Source organism: Equus caballus, chromosome 1, assembly GCF_041296265.1.
Source record: "Equus caballus isolate H_3958 breed thoroughbred chromosome 1, TB-T2T, whole genome shotgun sequence".
Lineage (NCBI taxonomy): Eukaryota > Metazoa > Chordata > Mammalia > Perissodactyla > Equidae > Equus > Equus caballus.
Window position 1 is genome coordinate 98184762 of NC_091684.1, and position 16187 is coordinate 98200948.

Sequence of the window (16187 nt, forward strand, 5' to 3'; positions counted from 1 at the left end):
TTACTCACCAATGTATCATTAAAATAGAAACTCAATTCGATCTGTTTCAGCTTAAAAGAGGAAATTATTGGCTCATGTATTCCAAGGAAGAAGTGAACAATTAAACTGTGGGAGCAGAAGGGTGGAGCTGGGCCTCAGCATCTCCTGGAACCAAAAACTTGAACACACTTCTCTACTGTCAGAGTTTTACAAATTGTCTGCTTAGTTGTTTCTCTCATTGCAAAGCAAATTCTCTCTACAGGACAGGAAATGTTGCTGCCAGCATTCCCCAGGTGGGGCATTGGAGGCACACAGTCTCTCTTGCTCAGTTCCACTTGAAAAAAAATATCTATGGCATGATTCAAATCAATTCAACTTGGGTTAGGTCTGCATCTCTGGATCAATCAACTGTATGCAAGAGACTGGGAATTATGACTGTCACATCTTTGTTCATGTACCCAAGCCTGGAACATTCAACAGTGGCCCATGGGACAGGATCATTGCAAATATGCCAATTTCCATCTTGAACCAAATACTTGGGGACAGGAACTGGGTGTAGTTTCCAGAAGTATTGATGGTCTTTCCATATCCCTAAAAAAATATCTCAAGGGCAAAGTTTATCTGGACGGGCAAAATGATAGGAGCCCATTGAATAAAGTATGAATGTTGCGTAGATAACTTGTCATCTCTTTATGGATGTGCATTCATCTTAGCTCTTATTTTTCATCATTACACATATTTCCCATTATTATAAATAATGCTACTATGATTATCTTTGCACACATATCTTTGTGTCCATATAAACATGTCTGTAGAACAGACTTGTAGAAATGGACCCACAAATTAAAAGTATATACATGTTTTAATTTTATAGATATTGTAAAATTCCCACTTAAAAAATATTTGTACCAGTTTACACTACCATCAACGGTGAATGATTTTGCCCCTTTCAAATCCCCCCGAAAATATTAGATACCATTAACTGGAAGGAAATTAAACTCTTTCAGAAGTGGATTATAAATTCATCACCTCAAGATAATTGAAATTTCTAAACTCTGTTTTCACATTAGTTCAAGTTATGTGGCTTTGAGAGTGAATTGGCACTGAATAGGTATTAAACTTCAGAAATTTGGAGATCTTTTTCACCAACAGAGGAAGAACAATTTGATGTCAAAAGTGTGTAGAGAGATGACTTGGGTTCTTTCTTAGGAAACAGAAAACTCTATGAAAGATCTCTTGAAATCTGGCGTCATTGATGGCCAAGTCCAACATTCATTCGTTGCCTCTTTCTCAATCCAACGGCAACTGTCAGTCTTCTACATCAGGAATCATTGCGTGCAGTGAGGACAGTGAAAGTGGAAGTAAAAGGTGTACCCAAGAGAGCCTCATACAGACGGAGGATATATTTGTGTATTCATTTTTTTAGATGACTCAATTATGTTCTGAACACACATACTATATTTCTCTCAAAATATTTTGTACAATGACTCACCTGGAGATCTTGTAAAAATGCAAATTCCAATTCAGCTGTTTAGGGACAAAGCCAAGAGTTTACCTTGCTAACAAGCACCCAGATGTGCTGAGGCTGATGGTCTGTGAACACATGGTAGCGAGAAACTGGCTTACTGGTACAAAAAAGAGAGAGAAGTCATCTGAGATTTAAGCATCATTATGTTAATTTTAGAGATGAGGATATCAGTTCACAGACAAGTTATTGGCCTAAGGTCACACGGATCTTAAATTTTGAAGCCATGATTGAACCCCAGGTCAGCTTGAGTAAACAATCCAGTTTTTTCTTAGCCGCAAGTGAACACTCAAGTGTTCAAGTCTCAGAGTCTGAGAGTTTGAAATTAAAAAGGCAACTTAAGGAGAATCTCACATACTTACTATCAAAGACTTCATGACCTAGTTGAGGAAACACAAAACATTATATACAATGTGATATGTTCTGTAATACAGGGATATGTAAGAGAGAGTTGCAATTTATAGGAATTTTATTTTTCTTATAAAGTTACTGTTTATATTGGATGCAAACTAGAAAATATGTAAATGAAAAAATAAAAATTAAATTACCAATCATCTCAACATCCAGAGATTATAATCAATAATATGTATATGTTTTGTATATCATTATATTTTACAGGCATTTTTTCTATAAATACATAGATTTATGTCAAAATATCTCAGAAATAGTTTCTGGGACAAGACCAACAGGTAGTGTCTGACATCAGTTTAACCCTTCCGGAAACTCAAGGCTGGCTGTTTCACCTACAAGTCACAGTCAGCATCTGCCAAACTTCTCTGCATAGAGAATTTTTTCTAATGTTCATGTGGTTGGCTGTCTCCCCTATGGTATTAAATAATCCTTACAAGACAATCAAGTATATTAATTATATTGTGTTTTGTATTTCTTTATTATATTATCTTATACTCTTCTTCCTCACCTCTTACCCCAAGAATAACAGCAATCATTAAATTGTTTATATATGTAATTTAGAATGAAATAAATGGCACCAGAAGGGATGGACTTCAAGGATTCTCTTCTTCTTTCTCATCAATTCAAAAGTTATGTGTTATTTTGTTGTTCAAGCTCCAAGTTGTCCAAGAACTTTCCCATATATAGAGACTTATTTTTGTCTATAAGTAGCCCTTGTTCAGCTCTTCATGGTAACAGGAAGAAAACCAATATACTTTATTTTCTGAAATTTATTTCCAGGTCCTTATTTACTTATTTTATCACCAAACATGTTTTAAAACTCTATGTGCCAGGTCTTGCATTAGAAGTGGAAATGTAGAAATACATATAAAATAGCCTTCCTTCCAACAAGCTCATAAGCTGGTTGGAAAGACCAAAATGGGAAAAAGTCAAGAGGACATGGTGGTCCTACAGCAGAGACATGGACAAGCCTTGGTGGGGCCACAGAAAAGTAGCTGTCCCCCAGAGTTTGGAAAGAGCCTGCCAGTGCATTCTTTTCAAAACATATGTGATCATGGCATGAACTTCCTTAAAATCTTTTAATGTTCTTAAGATAAATTAGTTTAGCTGGCCTTCCCAGATCTCACCAACTCAATTCACTTCCCCTACTTTGCTTTCTGTGTTCTATCCGTATTGATCTTCATTCAGCGCACTCACAATTCATTGCTTTTCCACTGTGTGTTACCATTGCCTCAAAAACTTGTATGCCTCACAAACTTCACTTACTATATCTATCTCAAATATCTATCTATCTAATATTTACATTAGTTCCACTTCCCCAAGGAGAATATCTTCAATCTATCCAAATAAGTTAATTCACCTTCTTTTAGTAGTATCCTCTGCATGAGTAGATTAATTATTTGTTCAAAATTTGTGTTTATCACAAGGTCACAAGTTCTTTGATGAGAAGACGGTCCTTTTCATTCACCACGGTATATCTAGTGTCAATCATGGTGCCTGGGACACAGCAGGATCTTGATGTATAGTTGAAATTTTTTTAAGTCATGAAGAAATTAACTTGGTAATGATAAATGAATAGGTGCAAAAAAGGCAACTAGAATGAGTAAGACATTCTGGGGGAAAAGGGGATAGAATGTGCAATGTCTTAAAAAGTGAAAAGTATAGTATGTTCTAGACACTGTATGTAATTTGTTATGTTTTGAACATAGAGTGTGAAAGTAGAACAAGGGGAATAAAGGGATGGAGTAGGGTTTATCATAAACATTCTTGAATGATACAGCAGAATTTTCAATTTACTCTATTGGCGGAGTTGGACTACGGAAGGATTGTAAAGAGACAGGGTGTGAAGTCATTTGGGTTTGTAAAATAATACCATTGTCAAAATGTGAAGATGCTAGAAGATGGAAAAAGAAATTAGGAGGCTGGTGCAATTATCTGCATGGTGGAAGTGGACCCTGAGATACCTGTGTATCCATGGAGACAGAGTGAAGCAATATAAACAACGCTAAGGAATAGTAAGGCTCTCTGGTTTCTGATTTAAATAATCCACAGCCTGATTCCTCTAAAAAGATAGAAAAGAGATTTTCACTCCAAACATAATAGCATGGGTATTTTTCTCTAGTGTGGAAAAATATATCCTTATATCTTTAACTTTTATGAGAAAACTGGAGTCAGATGACATTATGTTAAAATAAACTTTCAGGGCCGGCCCCATGGCCTAGTGGTTAAGTTCGCATGTTCCACTTCGATGGCCCAGGGTTTTGCTGGTTCAGATCATGGGCGCGGACATGGCACTGCTTGTCAGGCCACGTTGAGGTGGCGTCCCACATGCCACAACTAGAAGGACCCACAACTAATATATACAACTATATACTGGGGGGATTTGGGGAGAAAAAAAAAAGAAGATTGGGAACAGTTGTTAGCTCAGGTGCCAATCTTTAACAAGTAAATAAATAAAAATAAAATAAACTTTCAGCTTTGACTTCCTACATAACAGTGTGAGTCACTCTGCTGACCCACTCACCAGGGAAACTGGTAAAAAATATTCTTTTTAAAAAAACAACCGTTTAAAGCCTCTGGATATGGTCCCAAGGACAAACAGCAAATTAAAAGACATATATTCAAGAACATTTATGAAAATTCAGTGAGAAAGGGGAGAATCTGTGGTATCTGAAATAAGGCCACTGCCTCTCTTCTTCCTCCCAGGTCAGTGAAGCAGAGAGTCCACACTAGACTGTCATAGCCAAGAACACAGGACTTTCTCTCCCCTAAGCTCCCAGACTTTCTTCCAAGAGGAACAGGACATGAATGTTTTGTATCTTGCCTACAGGTACCTGTTGCTGAGGCTAAGTCCCCAGTAACTGTAGGTTAGAGGTGGTGCCTTCCTTCTTCCATCCAGCCCCTTCTTGTGGAATGGAGGCCCTACCTTAGGTGCAGCATGCTGAGACACTAGGGCTGTGATCACCCTTGACCCAGCATGTGAGGCAATGTTTCCACGACAGGAGATGCAAGTCAAGAAAACTAGGCTGCTTCCCCAACACACACCTGGATACTCACCTCCTAGAGCAGGAGTGTCAGAGAAAATTTGCCATTGTCCTCCCCCCCCGCCCCCCATCTTCAGAGTCCTGAGTCAGAGACTTTGCATGGGAGGAAAAATGGACCCAAAAACAGATAGTTCCTAATCACTTCACAAAGAACTGACTTCTTTTGCAACAGAGTCTACAGAAGGGCATTCCCAAAAAGAGTTCTTTGAAGAGAAAGCAGTGTTCTTTTCATTCACCACAGTATATCCACTAGAAGTTGCGGTGAAAGGCGATTGGGAAGAGATTCAAGATACAGGCTAAATGGTGGACTGGCTGGTTTGCTTAAGAGAACTGAGAAATAATACATCTGGGAGGAGTCTTCCTGAGGTCAAGAGATGTCAAATGGTGACCTCAGAAACTGTTCTATTGAAGGAACTATAATTTGATTGAATTCGTTTGTAGAGGAATTATGCCATAGGACATTTTTGAAAACAACAGAGGAATCAACTGGCAATTAGTGGAGTTTAAGTATTCACCTGGTCAGAGAAAGAGGAAGAGAGCCTACCAAAACCACTGTCATTCCAGGGCAGCTGTGGCTATATTCAAAGATGCACCCCCCTGAGCAGCAATATAAGAGGCTTAACACTGTAGGAGGGAGGAAAAATAAATTTCACTAAAATAGTCCATCCAGGCATAAAGAAAGAAATAAGTAAATAACAAGCTGGAGAGTAGGTGCAGGGACCATTACACAAAGTTGCTAAATGTATTACATAAAATGTCCCATGTCCAAAAAGACATTATGATGTATGCAAAGAAACAAGAAAGTATGAACCATAAACTGGGGAAAAAGCAGACAACAGAAACTGCCTGCAAGAATGACCAGATGTTGATTTTATCAGCAAAAGACTGATCATGTTAACAGAACTAAAGGAAACTATGATTAAAGACATAATGGAAAGGATGATAGCAATGATAATATTGCATCAAATAGAGAATATCAATAAAGAGATAAAAACTATAAAAAGAACAAGATAGAAATTTAGGAGTTGAAAAGTACAGTAATGGAAAGAAAAAACACATTAGATGCACTCCATAGTAGATATGAACTGGCAGAAGAGAGAATAAGCAAACATGAAGGTTGATTGATACAGATTGTGCAGGCAGAAGAACAGAGAGAAAAAGAATGAAGAGTGAAGAGAGCCTCAGAGAAATGTGGGGCATCATTAAACACATAAATATGAAGCCTAGTACCTGAGGGTTAATATTCAATAAGATTGACTTTTGACCTTGTTATGAGAAGAAGTTAATCTTGTCAATTTGCGGATTTCTTGGTTAACCTGGGGAGTAACTAAAGGGTGAGAAGGATTTATCAGCTTGTTTTACAAAAGAAAGAGAATGCCTTCAACATCACCAATAACTAGCCCTAGCTGCCATTGATACTCAAAAGTCAGACTTCCCAAGGGCTTATCAGGAGTGAAAGAAAAGCAATTACCCCTTTGTTTCTCCAAAACTCCTCCTGCCACACTCCTTAGCTCTATAAAACCCCCTGCCTTCTTCTTTTGTTAAGGTGAATTTGAGAGAACCCATGCTCCTCCCTTCCCATCTTGGGCAATTGGAATAAACCTTTCTCTATCTCCAAGCTCCAATGTTGCAGTGTTTGGCTTATTGGGCATCAGAAGCATGGACTTGAGATTAAGAATTTCAGTATCCAATATACACATAATGGGAGTACAAGGAGTAGAAAGACAAAGGAGCAGAAAACATATTCAAAAAAACAATGGCTGATAAATTCACAATTTATTGAAAAACAATCATCTACACATCCAGGAAGCTCAACAAACTACAAGTAGGATAAACACAAAGAAATCCACAAACAGACATAGAGTAAAATACTAAAATTTAAAGTTAAGGAGAAAAACCTTGAGAGAAGAAAGAGAAAAATGACTCATTACTTACAAAGGAACCATAATAACACTTACAGCTGACCTCTCAGCAGAAGTAATAGAGGCCAGAAGGTAGTGGGATAACATATTCAAGGTATTCAAAAAAAATTATCAGGCAAGAAAACAAAGCAAAGCTATTTCTCAAAGTTGAAGGCAAAATAAAGACTTTCTCAAATAAAAACTGAGAGAATTTGTGGTTAGCAGGCCAATCTTATAAGAAGTACTGAAGAAATTTTTCAGGTTGAAAGCAAGTGACCCCAGATAGTAATTTGAATCCACATGAAAATACAAGGAGCCTGGTAGAGGTAATTATGTAATTATAAAAGGCAGTATAAATGTATATCTTGTCTCCATTTTTCTCTTAACTCATTTAAAAAGCAATTGAATAAAATAATACATATGTATTGCATGGTTGGAACTATACTATGTAAAAATGTAATATATTTGCCAATAACAATATAAAGTAGGAGTGTGGAAGCAAAGCTATTTTGAGCTAAGGAAATGAATACATATGGGCTAGTAAACTTATCACAATGTGTAATTGAGTTTGTAACATTAAGAAACATAATATGCATAATAATAACACCATGAAAAGGAGAAAAAGGAATAGAGTTATATCAGAGCAATGTTTTTATATACCACTGGAATTCAGCTAGTATACATCTGATGCTGATTCTGATAAAATTGTATAGGATAAAACTTAGATAGAACAATCATTAAAAATAAACTAAAAAGATATACTGAAAAATTATTAAAGAAATCCAAAGCCTCCACTAGAAAATATTTAATTAATGCAAAACACAGTAGTAAAGGAGGAATAGAGGAACAGAAAAATATGATACAGAGAAAATGAAAACTAAAATGCCAGACATAGACCCACCTGTAGCGATAATAACATTAATGTCCATAATAGTTCCACAGTAAGTGGAAACTAGAATTAACATTTTCCTTGTTATTATTGTTATGATTACTTTGTTACCTGTCTCAAAGGATGCAAGTGTGATCAAGTTAAGTGATGTTAGCATAGTCCTGGACCATGGCAGGCTCTCAGGCATGAGATTCTTTCTTTTCATCATGGAAGAAACAGGAGAGTCAGATGTTATATATCTCATATATTAAAACAATTTCCTAAAAATAGAATTCTAATTTTGAGCTAATGTTTTGACTTTTATATCCTTGGTGCCATTATGCAAATTGGACTCGAACAAAGAGATTTACAGTTAATCAGAACCTGAATTTGTTTTGTTTTTTTTGGAGAGGGAGCAATTTTTACAAGAATGTACTGTTAACAAGGTGTGACAATAAGTGTAATGAATGTTAGGGCCAGCATCACATTCTTAATTTAATCCTTCTGTAAGCTATTAATTACCATTCCAGGACTTTCTGTTGACTTCCTATGAAGTATTGACATATGAGAAAGATACTTAGAAAATTCAATCACAAATTTGAATCTATTTGATTAGAAACCATAAAACTTACTACAAAGCAATGGTAATCAAAACAATGTGGTACTAACACAAGGATAAACATATAGATCAATTAAATAAAATTGAGAGTCTAGAAATAAATTCATGCATCTCTGATCAACTGATTTTTGGCAAATGTACCAAGACCATTTAATGGAAGAAAGAATAGTTATTTAAATAGAGGCCTCCATGACAGCTATATAGCCACATGCAAAAGAATGAAGGTAGACCTCTCAATTCACACCACATACAAAAATTAACTCAAAATGTATCAAAGATTTAAATGTAAGAGCTAACACCATACAACTGTTGGAAGAAAACATAGGGGTAAGCATTCTTGACCTTGGATTTAGCAAAGTGTCCTTAATTGTGACACTAAATAACAAAAAAAAAAGAAAAAAATAAGCTAATTGGACTTCATTAAAATTAAACTCTTGTGTTTCTAAGAACACCATCAAAAAAAGTGAAAAGGCAAATCACGTAAGGGAAAAAACTATTGATATATCATATATCTGTTAAGGGACTTGTATTCAGAATATATAAAGAACTCTTACAATTCAATAATACAAAGACAACATTAAAAAGTGGGCAAAGGATCTGAGTAGATGTTTCTCTAAGGAAGAGATAAAAATGGCCAACAAGCACATTAAAAGATTCTTGACATCGTTAGTCATCACAGAAGAGCAAATCAAACTACAATGAGATACCACTTTTCACTCACTAGGATAGCTAGAATCAGAAAGTCAGATAATAACAAGTGTTGGCAAAGGTGTGGAGAAATTGGCACCCTCATAGACTGCTGGTGGGAAAATAAAATGGTGCAGCTGCTTTGGAAAACCATCTGACAGTTCCTCAAAAACATAAACATAGGTTTACTATACAACCCAGTAATTCTACTGTTAGGTATATACCCAAGAGAAATCAAAACATATGCCTACACAGAAACTAGTACTGGAATGCTTATAACAGCATTATTTATAAAAGCCAAAAGGTGGAGTCAGCCCAAACGTCCCTGAATGGATGGATGAATGCAAGGTAGTATATCCATACAGTGAAATATTACTCAGCCATAAAAACCATAACGTACTGATACACACTACAACATGAGTGAAACTTGAAAACATTATGATAAGTGAAAGAAGCCAGACACAAAAGACCACATTTTATAAAATTCTTTTCATATGATATGTCCAGATCAGGTTAATTTACAGAAATAGAGAGTAGATTACTGATAGCTTAGGACCGGATGTGTGTGATGTGGTTCAGGGGTGATACCTAAAAGACCATGGGGTTTCTTTTTGAGATGATGAAATGTTCTAAAATTGCTGTGGTGATGGTTGTAAATATGCTAAAAACTGTTGAACTGTACAGTTTACGTATATGATTTGTAAGGTATGTGAATTATGTCCCAATAAAGCTGTTTAAAAAAAGTGAGAAAACTGATGATAATACCTAGCCTTGATAACTTCAGTTCTTGCTATGACTTCAAAAGGACTCATTGTGTTGTAATTCTAAGCCCATGGCTGGGCCTCAGGAATCTACTTGCTATCTAGGTCCACACTCTTTCTAAATCAGGAAGCTGGTTTCCAATGACCTGAGAGAATTTGACCAAAATTAGCTTGTCCCCTCCTTAAAACACATCCTGTTGGCATAATGAGATTTTTATCTATTTTGTTTGTTATTAATTTTTTCTTTATCCTGTTATTTTTCTTTGTTTCTTTTTTGGTTGTTTTCTTCCTTGAGGAAGATTTGCCCTGAGATAACATCTGTGCCAACCTTCCTCTATTCTGTATGTGGGTTGCCACTGCCACAGCATGGCCACCATTGAGTGGTGCAGGTGTGCACCCAGGAACCAACCTGGGCTTCTGAGGCAGAGCACACTGAACTAAACCACCAGGCCACAGTGCCAACCCTTCTTTGTTTTTTATTCTTTTCTTTTTCCTATTTTTCTTTTCTCTATTCCTCATAATTTTTTTCTTGAGTTAGTATTTCTTTTTCTTTTTCTTTTTGTCTGGCATTGTATTTTGACTCTATTATACAATCAGTTTGTCAGCTAGACTTGGAAATGACTTTCTCTTCAGATGATTTGGATGAAGACTGTCACCAGCTTTTCTCAATTTTAAGCTTATTTTGGGACACCTTGAGTGCAAGCCCAGCAGTAGGTCCAACGGGCAGCAGACCTCGGAGCCATCTATACTGAAGAGGAGACTTATACTGGCAAAGCAAGCTCTTCATGACCATCACCAAGAATAACTTGGCAAAGGTGAAGTAGGGCCAGCACATCCTGAGTAGGAGCCGTGACAATCAGCCTCCAGAAAATATCCTGTGAAGTAGGAATCATAAGGTCACTTGACTCATCCCAACATAGTTAAATTATTTGAAGTGATCAAGACGGAACAAACGCTCTACCTCATCATGGAGTATGCTAGTGGAAGAGAGGTGTTTGATTACCCAGTGGCTCGTGACATGTGAAAGGAAAAGAGGCTTGAGACAAATTCCACCAGAAAATATCTGCTGTGCAGTATGACCACCGGAAGTGGGTTGTATATAGAGCATTAAAGGCAGAAAACCTGCTCTTGGATACCAAAAGGAACATCAAGATTGTAGACTTTGACTTCAGCAACAAATTTACCTTTGGCAACAAACTGGATACCTTCTGCAATAGCTCTTTTGCTGCCCCAGAACTATTCCAAGGCAAAACTCATGATGGACCCATGTTGGAGATGTGGAGCCTGAAAGTCATCTTATATATGGTGGTCATTTGATCCCTGCCTTCTCAAGAGTCATAAGAATCTCAAGGAGTCATAAGCACAGGGTCTGAATGGAATATACCACATTCTCTTCTACTTGTCCATGGAGCGTGAAAACCTGCTCTAGAAATTTCTCATTCTCAATCCTGCCAAGAAAGGCACTTTTGAGCAAATTATGAAAGATCCACGGCTGAATGTCGGTCATAAAGGTGAACTAAAGCCTTAAGTGGAGCTACTCTCCGACCACAAGGACCCCAGAGGACTGAGTGGATGGTGTCAATGGGTTACACACAAGAAGAGATCAATGACTCACTGATGAGCCAGAAGTATGAGGCCATGGTCAGCTCATCTGACCAACATCAGCACTCCTTCGCCATCCCACACGGTACAGCATGGCCTCTCTGCCAACCCCAACCAGTGGGGTTTTAGTAATTGATCTGGTCCTGCCATTCCCATCTCTAATTCTTGGAATACTCAGAGTAGCAGTGCAGAAAATCAGCAGCCCTAGGAGGACCAGGAATCAGAACAGAAGACCAGCATTACAGTCAACATGCCTGCGACCTCCCTGCCTGGCCTGGAGACGATGATAACTCTTGTTCCCTCCAAACAACAACCTCTCCACCAACACAAATTAAATCAGGAACTCCCCCCTTTTGGAGAGGGCCAGCCTCACCCATCTAGAAAGCAAGGAGCCTAACAAGGCTAGGGTCTGGGGCCTCCGCTGTTTCAAGGCAGAGCCTGGCCCTGCCTGCACTAGAAACCCATAACAGCCTTGGTGCAGCCCAGCCAGGCCTTTGGGAGGTACCCCCACAGATGGTAATGATGAGGTGCCTCAGCAGGGCCCCCTCGGCATGTCCCTGTGCCTGGCCCCTCTGCCTACACAACGGCAGCAGTGGCAGTGCCGCAAACAGGAGATTCCTTCCATGCCAGCAGCTCTGATATGCACAACCAGGAGAATTCGCTCTTTGGGAAGACCCCAGCTTCTCCATTTGGCAACAGTCAGGGCTGCAGGGGACTATTGGGAGCTGCTGCAGCAAGATCATATTCAAGTTTTTGGACACATCTGTGTTTCAGGTTTACCATAAGGAGCCAGAATGAACCTGAAAGTGAAGACCTAGCAGAGATGCTCACACTTACATGGTGGGCAACAGAGGCAATGATAAAAGAATTTTGAAAGGCTGAGTAGTGCTCACTCTGCTTTACGTGGAACATGAAGATCAGAAGTCCCATGGAGTCAATTGGGAGATCTGTGAAGTCCTTGATGCAAACAGCTGCCATGGGAGCTAAACAAAAAATATGTGTTGCTGTGCATGCACAGCTCCCAGCCCCAAGAGGACTACCTCCAGTGGAAGACGGAGGTGTGCAAGGTGCCACAGGAAACTCTCAGTGTATTCAACATCTGGCCTTCAAAACATTGCCTCTAAAATCCCCATGGAATTTTAGCTTTAAACGGCTGCCAGGAGCCACCAGGGAGACAAGAGGAGAGGTAGGCTGGCCCTATGTGCCAGGCCAGCCACTCTACCTCCACATGAAAGAAACTGCAGAGACTGGTGTGTTTCCCCGGGGGCACTTCTCCCCTCCTCTGACTTTCTCTGCCTTTTCTTCTGTTTTTCTGGGGCAGGGGAGATGGTTCTATTGAAAGAAAGACAGTCTATCCAAATAGAAAACATATGTATACTTCTGTCCCTTTCTGTCTTTGCTCTTTTTCTCTCATGTCCTGGTTTTAGCTTGTAACATCTATTAGCATTTCTTTGAGCTGACTAGAGTGAGTCATTCTTTATAATAGACTACACATTACATAGTAAATGCATTTACATCATGCAAAGGAGAAGCATACAGATATAAAAATCCCTGGGTCAGGTGGTTGAAAGTGTAATCACTTAAAATCAGGGATGGCATGAGAAGACAGGAAAGCACTGAGCTACTTCTGCAAAGGAAAATAAATTTATTTTCTCTGGAATAAATATAGGCCAATAAAGCTCATTCAAATGACCTCATGAGCATAAATGTTTTCCAGTCAAACACTATGAAGGGCTAAGATGAATACACCCAACCTGTTGCAATGAAGCTGTCCAGTGGTAAGAGCTCCTGGATTCTGTAGCTCTCAGATGGATTAAATATTTTATCTTCTAAGGAACAATAATCAGATAGGGAGAGGGAGAGCTTCGGCTCTGCTTTATATTTGATTTACTTTCCCTGCCATTTCTATGAGTCACCTTTTGGTGTTGATTTTTCAATTCAGCTGCTGTTGTAGCACCAGCATCCTGAATTATGAAAAGAAAAGAGTGGTTTCATTTAGGAGAAGTAAATATTCCAGCAGCTGTGAACTCAGGATTTAAAAATCATTCTAACTTGCTGAAAGCAAACAGACTGAGCATAGAGTCAAGTGAGAAGCAAAGGGCAGAAATATCTGTGTGGATCCAGTCCCTGGGGATACAGTGTGTGGCTGGTCTGTAGCTTGCCTCATGTTTTCTGCTTGTTTCTTCCCCCACTTTCATCAGGATGCCCCACCCACCCACCCAACCTCTACAACTCTGCCTCTGCAATCCAAGAGATTCCTTTATTCTCTTCACTTATTCATTTAATAAATATTTACTGAGAGACTACTAAGTACTGTGCTCATCTACGGGGATACAATATTTAAAATAATTCACAGTAGGCAAATTCATGAACAAATATACTGTGCTAAGGGCTATTTTAGGGTATCTACTGATAGCTGTTGGAATAGAGAAAATGGTATAATTAACTGTGAGTGGAATGATCAGTGGATGAGCAGAAATATAAGCTGCAAATATATAAAGAATCACATTCTAGGGAGAAAGAGCTAGAGTAAAATTGGAGCACCTGGAAAGTTCTCTGAGATAGGTAGTGGAAAATAATTGGGTATGGCATAGGGGTGACATAGGATGTGATATGTGGCAGAAGTGGTTGAAGACAATATAGAAAGATAAGTGGAGATAAGATTCTGAAGAACCTTGAAGAGCAGAAGAGCTAAGTCTTTGTTCTAGGTGAATCATTGATGACTATGATCAGATAAAGTGTGTATTCTAGGATGATCACTCCGGTTTCAAGATGGAGAATTTGCATTAAAAATCACAGTTTCAAGCCAGCACTGAGGGCCTAGTGGTTAAAGGTTCAGAGCTCACTGCTTCAGTGGCCCACGTTTACTTCTCCATCTCAGAACCACATCATTCATCTGTCAGTTGCTGTGCTGTGGCAACAGCGCACATAGAAGAACTAGAATGACTTACGACTAGAACATACAACCATGCACCGGGGATTTGGGAAGGAGAAAGAAAACAGGAAGACTGGAAGCAGATGTTAGCTCAGGGTGAATCTTGCCCAGAAAAAAAAAAAGTCCCAGTTTCTAGATTTTTCCACAACATATACAAAAAAATTTTTGAGATCACAGTTTTTGCTAATACTTATCATCAACACAAAATAACCAATGGCCATTTCGTAGATAAGAGATGTAAGGTGAGCTGTACTTGGGTCAGAGTGAGGATTATAACTCTGGAAGGCCTTTCTCAGAAGGGAAGAAATGTTCTGGAGAAGCATGGCTTTTGGTACAGTCTTATATCTTTTCAAACAAAGAACATACATTAAATACTCCCAGGATACATATTCATCAGAGATTCAAAGAGGTCTTCAGTTGCAAATTCACAGGTCAACGTGACCCAGATGTTGGGAAGGGGACTAATACTGGCATTACCAATAGGGCGTGGGAGGGGAAGTCTGCATTCTTATCTGGAGAGAGTTCATTCTTTAATGGTTAACGCAGATGTACAATGTATGTTCAATAGTCCATAAGTCAGGCTTCTTTAGTTCAAGCTGAATCAGTTTTGAACCCAAATAGTTATGCCAGTTACCCCAATATGTGAAAATCTCTTGTTAATATCAATTATCAAGGTTGTCGCTTTTAAGAGGGACATATTTTTAGTGAAATTATTGGTGTGTACAATTCTCCTCACTATATAACAGGCTATAGGAAAATGAAGTTATTTCTGCATATCTTAAAATTAAAGAAAGAGGTAATATCGTTAGTAGGGTCTGACTCTCTTTTGATCTTCAATAATGACACTCTCCAGGAGACAAAGACACTGAATTAAAATCAACACTCAATGGAAAGTAACTGCTCATCGGAGGCATAATAGAGAGCAGCAGCTCAGTACCAGTCCGTTCTTTAGTAAACTTCCCCTCTCACAGTCCCTGTGTATTTGATGCACTAAGGAACCTATTCCCAAACCATGGCCCCAGGTGGCTGGATAAGTGATAGACTTATGACATAAGGACAATCAAGCCATTCAAATGGCCTAATGCACCTGTTGCCTGACTTGATAAGAAACTCTCTCTGCCTTGCCACACAAACCCTGACCTAAGGGACAGGCATCTTTGGCATCACCAGGTAGCTTTTTAGAAATGCAAAATCTTAGGCTTTGTGCAAGACCTCCTGAATTCATCTGCATTTTACCAAGATTCCCAGATGATTCATATTCACACTGAATTTTAAGAAGCACAATTCTAGACCAGCAGGTCTGACTGTCTTGAGAATTTAAGAAATATTGAAAACATGTGAGTTATTAGCAGACTAGAAAGAAACAGACCTACAAGCCATGGCTGTGCTCATGTTCATGACCAACTACTTCAGGAGAAGCCCTCTGACTCATTCTGCTACTGAGGGACCTGCAGCTACCCCATGTCTAGACTCTCTTTCCAGTTCCAGGTGTTCAGATTCCTCCTGTAATGTTTCTGTTCATAGATTTCCATGAAAGTCACATCTTTCATGTAAATATTTATAATAAATTTCCCTCCTCTCGGGACTAGCTTGAGATTCTTTGTTTCCTACGACAAAAATTACCAAAATGAGACACTTCTAGGGTAGCAATCACTGAGAAGTTAATATGAGCAAATCTCCAATTCAATCCAGTCATCCTAGCAAAAGAAACAATTTCTCTCATGCACAAAATTGACAGCAATTCATTTCCCCAGTCAGAGCAGGTCAGGGAGGGAAAAGCAGATCACTCCCATTTAAGACATGCATTAATCTCTTTAGGCTAGCAGAATAACATTCCTTGTAAAGAAAAGGATCA

At 38.6% G+C, this 16187-nt stretch overlaps 1 pseudogene; it reads left to right on the forward strand.

The window, feature by feature from the left end:
* The first annotated feature begins 1234 nt into the window (after window positions 1-1234).
* On the forward strand, window positions 1235-11864 carry LOC100065412 (serine/threonine-protein kinase MARK2 pseudogene; annotated as a pseudogene).
* Window positions 11865-16187: the final 4323 nt, after the last annotated feature.